This window comes from Electrona antarctica (assembly GCF_951216825.1).
Source record: "Electrona antarctica genome assembly, chromosome: 8".
Classification (NCBI taxonomy): domain Eukaryota; kingdom Metazoa; phylum Chordata; class Actinopteri; order Myctophiformes; family Myctophidae; genus Electrona; species Electrona antarctica.
The window spans coordinates 36,662,983-36,674,032 of record NC_136789.1 but is presented as its reverse complement, the minus strand read 5'-3'; positions in this window follow the sequence as shown (position 1 = coordinate 36,674,032).

Below are 11,050 nucleotides of genomic sequence, written 5' to 3'. Positions count from 1 at the left end.
CATGTGTTCATCATGTCTAGGTCAGAACCATCCCTCCTCATGTGTTCATGTCTAGATCAGAACCATCCCTCATGTGTTCATCATGTCTAGATCAGAACCATCCCTCATGTGTTCATCATGTCTAGGTCAGAACCACCCCTCCTCATGTGTTCATCATGTCTAGGTCAGAACCATCCCTCCTCATGTGTTCATCATGTCTAGGTCAGAACCATCCCTCATGTGTTCATCATGTCTAGATCAGAACCATCCCTCATGTGTTCATCATGTCTAGGTCAGAACCATCCCTCCTCATGTGTTCATCATGTCTAGGTCAGAACCATCCCTCCTCATGTGTTCATCATGTCTAGATCAGAACCATCCCTCATGTGTTCATCATGTCTAGATCAGAACCATCCCTCATGTGTTCATCATGTCTAGGTCAGAACCATCCCTCCTCATGTGTTCATCATGTCTAGGTCAGAACCATCCCTCCTCATGTGTTCATCATGTCTAGATCAGAACCATCCCTCCTCATGTGTTCATCATGTCTAGATCAGAACCATCCCTCCTCATGTGTTCATCATGTCTAGGTCAGAACCATCCCTCCTCATGTGTTCATCATGTCTAGATCAGAACCATCCCTCCTCATGTGTTCATCATGTCTAGGTCAGAACCATCCCTCCTCATGTGTTCATGTCTAGATCAGAACCATCCCTCCTCATGTGTTCATCATGTCTAGATCAGAACCATCCCTCCTCATGTGTTCATGTCTAGGTCAGAACCATCCCTCCTCATGTGTTCATCATGTCTAGGTCAGAACCATCCCTCCTCATGTGTTCATCATGTCTAGGTCAGAACCATCCCTCCTCATGTGTTCATCATGTCTAGGTCAGAACCATCCCTCCTCATGTGTTCATCATGTCTAGGTCAGAACCATCCCTCCTCATGTGTTCATCATGTCTAGATCAGAACCATCCCTCATGTGTTCATCATGTCTAGATCAGAACCATCCCTCCTCATGTGTTCATCATGTCTAGATCAGAACCATCCCTCATGTGTTCATCATGTCTAGATCAGAACCATCCCTCCTCATGTGTTCATCATGTCTAGATCAGAACCATCCCTCATGTGTTCATCATGTCTAGATCAGAACCATCCCTCATGTGTTCATCATGTCTAGGTCAGAACCATCCCTCCTCATGTGTTCATCATGTCTAGGTCAGAACCATCCCTCCTCATGTGTTCATCATGTCTAGGTCAGAACCATCCCTCATGTGTTCATCATGTCTAGATCAGAACCATCCCTCATGTGTTCATCATGTCTAGGTCAGAACCATCCCTCCTCATGTGTTCATCATGTCTAGGTCAGAACCATCCCTCCTCATGTGTTCATCATGTCTAGATCAGAACCATCCCTCATGTGTTCATCATGTCTAGATCAGAACCATCCCTCATGTGTTCATCATGTCTAGGTCAGAACCATCCCTCCTCATGTGTTCATCATGTATAGGTCAGAACCATCCCTCCTCATGTGTTCATCATGTCTAGATCAGAACCATCCCTCCTCATGTGTTCATCAAGTCTAGGTCAGAACCATCCCTCCTCATGTGTTCATGTCTAGATCAGAACCATCCCTCCTCATGTGTTCATCATGTCTAGATCAGAACCATCCCTCCTCATGTGTTCATCATGTCTAGATCAGAACCATCCCTCATGTGTTCATCATGTCTAGATCAGAACCATCCCTCCTCATGTGTTCATCATGTCTAGGTCAGAACCATCCCTCCTCATGTGTTCATCATGTCTAGGTCAGAACCATCCCTCCTCATGTGTTCATCATGTCTAGGTCAGAACCATCCCTCCTCATGTGTTCATCATGTCTAGATCAGAACCATCCCTCCTCATGTGTTCATCATGTCTAGATCAGAACCATCCCTCATGTGTTCATCATGTCTAGATCAGAACCATCCCTCCTCATGTGTTCATCATGTCTAGGTCAGAACCATCCCTCCTCATGTGTTCATCATGTCTAGGTCAGAACCATCCCTCCTCATGTGTTCATGTCTAGATCAGAACCATCCCTCCTCATGTGTTCATGTCTAGATCAGAACCATCCCTCCTCATGTGTTCATGTCTAGGTCAGAACCATCCCTCCTCATGTGTTCATCATGTCTAGGTCAGAACCATCCCTCCTCATGTGTTCATCATGTCTAGGTCAGAACCATCCCTCCTCATGTGTTCATGTCTAGATCAGAACCATCCCTCATGTGTTCATCATGTCTAGATCAGAACCATCCCTCATGTGTTCATCATGTCTAGGTCAGAACCATCCCTCCTCATGTGTTCATCATGTCTAGGTCAGAACCATCCCTCCTCATGTGTTCATCATGTCTAGGTCAGAACCATCCCTCATGTGTTCATCATGTCTAGATCAGAACCATCCCTCATGTGTTCATCATGTCTAGGTCAGAACCATCCCTCCTCATGTGTTCATCATGTCTAGGTCAGAACCATCCCTCCTCATGTGTTCATCATGTCTAGATCAGAACCATCCCTCATGTGTTCATCATGTCTAGATCAGAACCATCCCTCATGTGTTCATCATGTCTAGGTCAGAACCATCCCTCCTCATGTGTTCATCATGTCTAGGTCAGAACCATCCCTCCTCATGTGTTCATCATGTCTAGATCAGAACCATCCCTCCTCATGTGTTCATCATGTCTAGATCAGAACCATCCCTCCTCATGTGTTCATCATGTCTAGGTCAGAACCATCCCTCCTCATGTGTTCATCATGTCTAGATCAGAACCATCCCTCCTCATGTGTTCATCATGTCTAGGTCAGAACCATCCCTCCTCATGTGTTCATGTCTAGATCAGAACCATCCCTCCTCATGTGTTCATCATGTCTAGATCAGAACCATCCCTCCTCATGTGTTCATGTCTAGGTCAGAACCATCCCTCCTCATGTGTTCATCATGTCTAGGTCAGAACCATCCCTCCTCATGTGTTCATCATGTCTAGGTCAGAACCATCCCTCCTCATGTGTTCATCATGTCTAGGTCAGAACCATCCCTCCTCATGTGTTCATCATGTCTAGGTCAGAACCATCCCTCCTCATGTGTTCATCATGTCTAGATCAGAACCATCCCTCATGTGTTCATCATGTCTAGATCAGAACCATCCCTCCTCATGTGTTCATCATGTCTAGATCAGAACCATCCCTCATGTGTTCATCATGTCTAGATCAGAACCATCCCTCCTCATGTGTTCATCATGTCTAGATCAGAACCATCCCTCATGTGTTCATCATGTCTAGATCAGAACCATCCCTCATGTGTTCATCATGTCTAGGTCAGAACCATCCCTCCTCATGTGTTCATCATGTCTAGGTCAGAACCATCCCTCCTCATGTGTTCATCATGTCTAGGTCAGAACCATCCCTCATGTGTTCATCATGTCTAGATCAGAACCATCCCTCATGTGTTCATCATGTCTAGGTCAGAACCATCCCTCCTCATGTGTTCATCATGTCTAGGTCAGAACCATCCCTCCTCATGTGTTCATCATGTCTAGATCAGAACCATCCCTCATGTGTTCATCATGTCTAGATCAGAACCATCCCTCATGTGTTCATCATGTCTAGGTCAGAACCATCCCTCCTCATGTGTTCATCATGTATAGGTCAGAACCATCCCTCCTCATGTGTTCATCATGTCTAGATCAGAACCATCCCTCCTCATGTGTTCATCAAGTCTAGGTCAGAACCATCCCTCCTCATGTGTTCATGTCTAGATCAGAACCATCCCTCCTCATGTGTTCATCATGTCTAGATCAGAACCATCCCTCCTCATGTGTTCATGTCTAGGTCAGAACCATCCCTCCTCATGTGTTCATCATGTCTAGGTCAGAACCATCCCTCCTCATGTGTTCATCATGTCTAGGTCAGAACCATCCCTCCTCATGTGTTCATCATGTCTAGGTCAGAACCATCCCTCCTCATGTGTTCATCATGTCTAGGTCAGAACCATCCCTCCTCATGTGTTCATCATGTCTAGATCAGAACCATCCCTCATGTGTTCATCATGTCTAGATCAGAACCATCCCTCCTCATGTGTTCATCATGTCTAGATCAGAACCATCCCTCCTCATGTGTTCATGTCTAGATCAGAACCATCCCTCCTCATGTGTTCATCATGTCTAGATCAGAACCATCCCTCCTCATGTGTTCATCATGTCTAGGTCAGAACCATCCCTCCTCATGTGTTCATCATGTCTAGGTCAGAACCATCCCTCCTCATGTGTTCATCATGTCTAGGTCAGAACCATCCCTCCTCATGTGTTCATCATGTCTAGGTCAGAACCATCCCTCATGTGTTCATCATGTCTAGATCAGAACCATCCCTCCTCATGTGTTCATCATGTCTAGGTCAGAACCATCCCTCATGTGTTCATCATGTCTAGATCAGAACCATCCCTCCTCATGTGTTCATCATGTCTAGATCAGAACCATCCCTCCTCATGTGTTCATCATGTCTAGGTCAGAACCATCCCTCCTCATGTGTTCATCATGTCTAGGTCAGAACCATCCCTCCTCATGTGTTCATCATGTCTAGATCAGAACCATCCCTCATGTGTTCATCATGTCTAGATCAGAACCATCCCTCCTCATGTGTTCATCATGTCTAGATCAGAACCATCCCTCATGTGTTCATCATGTCTAGGTCAGAACCATCCCTCCTCATGTGTTCATCATGTCTAGGTCAGAACCATCCCTCCTCATGTGTTCATCATGTCTAGGTCAGAACCATCCCTCCTCATGTGTTCATCATGTCTAGGTCAGAACCATCCCTCCTCATGTGTTCATCATGTCTAGGTCAGAACCATCCCTCCTCATGTGTTCATCATGTCTAGGTCAGAACCATCCCTCCTCATGTGTTCATCATGTCTAGATCAGAACCATCCCTCCTCATGTGTTCATCATGTCTAGATCAGAACCATCCCTCATGTGTTCATCATGTCTAGATCAGAACCATCCCTCCTCATGTGTTCATCATGTCTAGGTCAGAACCATCCCTCCTCATGTGTTCATCATGTCTAGGTCAGAACCATCCCTCCTCATGTGTTCATCATGTCTAGGTCAGAACCATCCCTCCTCATGTGTTCATCATGTCTAGGTCAGAACCATCCCTCCTCATGTGTTCATGTCTAGATCAGAACCATCCCTCCTCATGTGTTCATGTCTAGATCAGAACCATCCCTCCTCATGTGTTCATCATGTCTAGGTCAGAACCATCCCTCCTCATGTGTTCATCATGTCTAGATCAGAACCATCCCTCCTCATGTGTTCATCATGTCTAGGTCAGAACCATCCCTCCTCATGTGTTCATCATGTCTAGGTCAGAACCATCCCTCCTCATGTGTTCATCATGTCTAGGTCAGAACCATCCCTCCTCATGTGTTCATCATGTCTAGGTCAGAACCATCCCTCCTCATGTGTTCATCATGTCTAGGTCAGAACCATCCCTCCTCATGTGTTCATCATGTCTAGGTCTCCTCATTTCAGGTGAAATTGTATTTTGTTTGATAATGAAGACGATTAGAGTGCTTCCTCACCTCCAAGCCATACACACACACACACATGCACGCACGCACGCACGCACACACGCACACACGCACGGCAGTATAAAGCTGTATAACATTTCCTTGTGTTTTAATTCACTGAAATCATTCACAATTATTACATTGTAATATTTGCCTGATCATCTTTTGCTATGTAGGAAAAACTAAAAGAGAATTAAGAACCAGAAGCACCGAACATAAAAGTTATATCAGAACAAAAGTTGAAAAATACCCCATAGCCCCTTTTTTTGCCCCCCCCTGGTGGCCAAAAAATACAAATGCTCATTTATATTTTCCATTTCATCCATGCTTTGTAATGAACAGTTTTGCAACATTACATGATTGACATGACTCACATGCTGATTGGCTACAGTATGCTCCACAATGAGTAAATAAATCATATTAGTGTGTCACAGCCCCCTGTAGCTTGGCCTACCAGGGTCTGTGCTGCCTACTCTATCTGTCTCCACAAGGCCAGGGTCTGTGCTGCCTACTCTATCTGTCTCCACAAGGCCTACCAGGGTCTGTGCTGCCTACTCTATCTGTCTCCACAAGGTCTACCAGGGTCTGTGCTGCCTACTCTATCTGTCTCCACAAGGCCTACCAGGGTCTGTGATGCCTACTCTATCTGTCTCCACAAGGCCTACCAGGGTCTGTGCTGCCTACTCTATCTGTCTCCACAAGGCCTACCAGGGTCTGTGCTGCCTACTCTATCTGTCTCCACAAGGCCTACCAGGGTCTGTGCTGCCTACTCTATCTGTCTCAACAATGTCTACCAGGGTCTGTGCTGCCTACTCTATCTGTCTCCACAAGGCCTACCAGGGTCTGTGCTGCCTACTCTATCTGTCTCCACAAGGCCTACCAGGGTCTGTGCTGCCTACTCTATCTGTCTCCACAAGGCCAGGGTCTGTGCTGCCTACTCTATCTGTCTCCACAAGGCCTACCAGGGTCTGTGCTGCCTACTCTATCTGTCTCCACAAGGCCAGGGTCTGTGCTGCCTACTCTATCTGTCTCCACAAGGTCTACCAGGGTCTGTGCTGCCTACTCTATCTGTCTCCACAAGGCCTACCAGGGTCTGTGCTGCCTACTCTATCTGTCTCCACAAGGCCTACCAGGGTCTGTGCTGCCTACTCTATCTGTCTCCACAAGGCCTACCTGTGCTGCCTACTCTATCTGTCTCCACAAGGCCTACCAGGGTCTGTGCTGCCTACTCTATCTGTCTCCACAAGGCCTACCTGTGCTGCCTACTCTATCTGTCTCCACAAGGCCTACCAGGGTCTGTGCTGCCTACTCTATCTGTCTCCACAAGGCCTGCAGGTTGAGAAATTGGGGTGCCAATCAGTACATTGGGAGCACCTGGCCAGTATTCCCAGTGCGCTCTATAAGGACTGGGTGTTGGCCACACTCACCCACACTCACCCTCTTTTTTTTTTCTTTTTTTTTTTCACGATTTTTAAAAAATAGCAGACCTACAAGCTCGTAGCGCGCCACTCGGTGGCGCGCTATGAGCTTGTAGATCTGCTATTTTTCAATAGCTAAATTATAACAATGCTTAAAACACCAAAAGGGGTTCCCGCCCAAAATGGTTTAAGGTTATTGTAGCAGTCAATTTATATTGGGGGTCGGGAGGGGGGCGGGGCGGGGGTCCCGAGACATTGCCAAAGCATTTCCGGGGGTCCCCGGCCAAAAACGTTGAGAACCCCTGACCTACACTACTGATTTCACTGATTAACACCCCCCACACGATTAAGTTGTTTATATTGTAGATCAATATTACTTTGTGCACTTTTAAAAGCCGTGTCTTCCTCCTTTTTGTTATGGCCTAGAGCCAGGTCATGACAAGTGTCTAGAAAAACATGTACTTGTCTTGCATATTTAGTTGTTTATATTCTATAACTTAGCCATTGAGTTCTCACAGATGTGTAACCAGATATTAGGCTATTATTATACAGCCTGTAAGCCTAAATCTCCTGTGCCTGAACCCTTACAGACTGTCTGAGATGAGTGTGCCTTTTCCCCTGCAGTGAATGGTAATGAGAGTGAACATTGTTATTTCAACTATCTGTACAACATCCAGAATGAATATATCTTTTCATATCAGCAGAAAATGACTTGAAGTTGTCCTATTCCTGCACATGAAATGACTGTACAACACCTCCTCTGTGCCACCAGTAGAGGGCGGTGCGGTGCCACACAGCCACAGCATGCCAGCAGTGTGCATTGATTGTAACAGAGACTAATGATGATGTCACCAATATAGGTGCTCTTTATTGTTACATCTTGTGTTCACAGGAGGCCTTAAGTTAACTTACTACTTCAACAAAACAATGACTTACACTCCTTTAAGGCATGGGAAGTGAAATGAAAATGTAACCACAAATAATAATAATGATATAGTGAAACAGAACATTTTGTCAAAGTCGTCATTTTATTTGCTTTAAGATTACAATGTTCAGCCCGTTTGGCCACCCATGTTCCATTAATAGATTTCAATGTTCAGTCCGTTTGGCCACCCATGTCCCATTCATAGATTACAATGTTCAGCCCGTTTGGCCACCCATGTCCCGTTAATAGATTACAATGTTCAGCCAGTTTGGCCACCCATGTCCCATTCATAGATTACAATGTTCAGCCCGTTTGGCCACCCATGTCCCGTTAATAGATTACAATGTTCAGTCCGTTTGGCCACCCATGTCCCATTCATAGATTACAATGTTCAGCCCGTTTGGCCACCCATGTCCATTAATAGATTACAATGTTCAGCCCGTTTGGCCACCCATGTCCCATTCATAGATTACAATGTTCAGTCCGTTTGGCCACCCATGTCCCATTCATAGATTACAATGTTCAGCCCGTTTGGCCACCCATGTCCCATTAATAGATTACAATGTTCAGTCCGTTTGGCCACCCATGTCCCATTCATAGATTACAATGTTCAGTCCGTTTGGCCACCCATGTCCCATTCATAGATTACAATGTTCAGCCCGTTTGGCCACCCATGTCCCATTAATAGATTACAATGTTCAGCCCGTTTGGCCACCCATGTCCCATTCATAGATTACAATGTTCAGTCCGTTTGGCCACCCATGTCCCATTCATAGATTACAATGTTCAGTCCGTTTGGCCACCCATGTCCCATTAATAGATTACAATGTTCAGCCCGTTTGGCCACCCATGTCCCATTCATAGATTACAATGTTCAGTCCGTTTGGCCACCCATGTCCCATTCATAGATTACAATGTTCAGTCCGTTTGGCCACCCATGTCCCATTCATAGATTACAATGTTCAGTCCGTTTGGCCACCCATGTCCCATTCATAGATTACAATGTTCAGTCCGTTTGGCCACCTATGTCCCATTCATAGATTACAATGTTCAGCCCGTTTGGCCACCCATGTCCCGTTAATAGATTACAATGTTCAGTCCGTTTGGCCACCCATGTCCCATTCATAGATTACAATATTCAGCCCGTTTGGCCACCCATGTCCATTAATAGATTACAATGTTCAGCCCGTTTGGCCACCCATGTCCCATTCATAGATTACAATGTTCAGCCCGTTTGGCCACCCATGTCCATTAATAGATTACAATGTTCAGCCCGTTTGGCCACCCATGTCCCATTCATAGATTACAATGTTCAGTCCGTTTGGCCACCCATGTCCCATTCATAGATTACAATGTTCAGCCCGTTTGGCCACCCATGTCCCATTAATAGATTACAATGTTCAGTCCGTTTGGCCACCCATGTCCCATTCATAGATTACAATGTTCAGTCCGTTTGGCCACCCATGTCCCATTCATAGATTACAATGTTCAGCCCGTTTGGCCACCCATGTCCCATTAATAGATTACAATGTTCAGCCCGTTTGGCCACCCATGTCCCATTCATAGATTACAATGTTCAGTCCGTTTGGCCACCCATGTCCCATTCATAGATTACAATGTTCAGTCTGTTTGGCCACCCATGTCCCATTAATAGATTACAATGTTCAGCCCGTTTGGCCACCCATGTCCCATTCATAGATTACAATGTTCAGTCCGTTTGGCCACCCATGTCCCATTCATAGATTACAATGTTCAGTCCGTTTGGCCACCCATGTCCCATTCATAGATTACAATGTTCAGTCCGTTTGGCCACCCATGTCCCATTCATAGATTACAATGTTCAGTCCGTTTGGCCACCCATGTCCCATTCATAGATTACAATGTTCAGCCCGTTTGGCCACCCATGTCCCGTTAATAGATTACAATGTTCAGTCCGTTTGGCCACCCATGTCCCATTCATAGATTACAATGTTCAGCCCGTTTGGCCACCCATGTCCATTAATAGATTACAATGTTCAGCCCGTTTGGCCACCCATGTCCCATTCATAGATTACAATGTTCAGCCCGTTTGGCCACCCATGTCCATTAATAGATTACAATGTTCAGCCCGTTTGGCCACCCATGTCCCATTCATAGATTACAATGTTCAGTCCGTTTGGCCACCCATGTCCCATTAATAGATTACAATGTTCAGTCCGTTTGGCCACCCATGTCCCATTAATAGATTACAATGTTCAGCCCGTTTGGCCACCCATGTCCCATTAATAGATTACAATGTTCAGCCCGTTTGGCCACCCATGTCCCATTAATAGATTACAATGTTCAGCCCGTTTGGCCACCCATGTCCCATTAATAGATTACAATGTTCAGCCCGTTTGGCCACCCATGTCCCATTAATAGATTACAATGTTCAGTCCGTTTGGCCACCCATGTCCCATTCATAGATTACAATGTTCAGCCCGTTTGGCCACCCATGTCCCATTCATAGATTACAATGTTCAGCCCGTTTGGCCACCCATGTCCCATTCATAGATTACAATGTTCAGCCCGTTTGGCCACCCATGTCCCATTCATAGATTACAATGTTCAGTCCGTTTGGCCACCCATGTCCCATTAATAGATTACAATGTTCAGTCCGTTTGGCCACCCATGTCCCATTAATATATTACAATGTTCAGTCCGTTTGGCCACCCATGTTCCATTAATAGATTACAATGTTCAGTCCGTTTGGCCACCCATGTTCCATTAATAGATTACAATGTTCAGTCCGTTTGGCCACCCATGTTCCATTAATAGATTACAATGTTCAGCCCGTTTGGCCACCCATGTTCCATTAATAGATTACAATGTTCAGTCCGTTTGGCCACCCATGTCCCATTCATAGATTACAATGTTCAGCCCGTTTGGCCACCCATGTCCCATTAATAGATTACAATGTTCAGCCCGTTTGGCCACCCATGTCCCATTCATAGATTACAATGTTCAGCCCGTTTGGCCACCCATGTCCCATTAATAGATTACAATGTTCAGTCCGTTTGGCCACCCATGTCCCATTCATAGATTACAATGTTCAGCCCGTTTGGCCACCCATGTCCCATTCATAGATTACAATGTTCAGCCCGTTT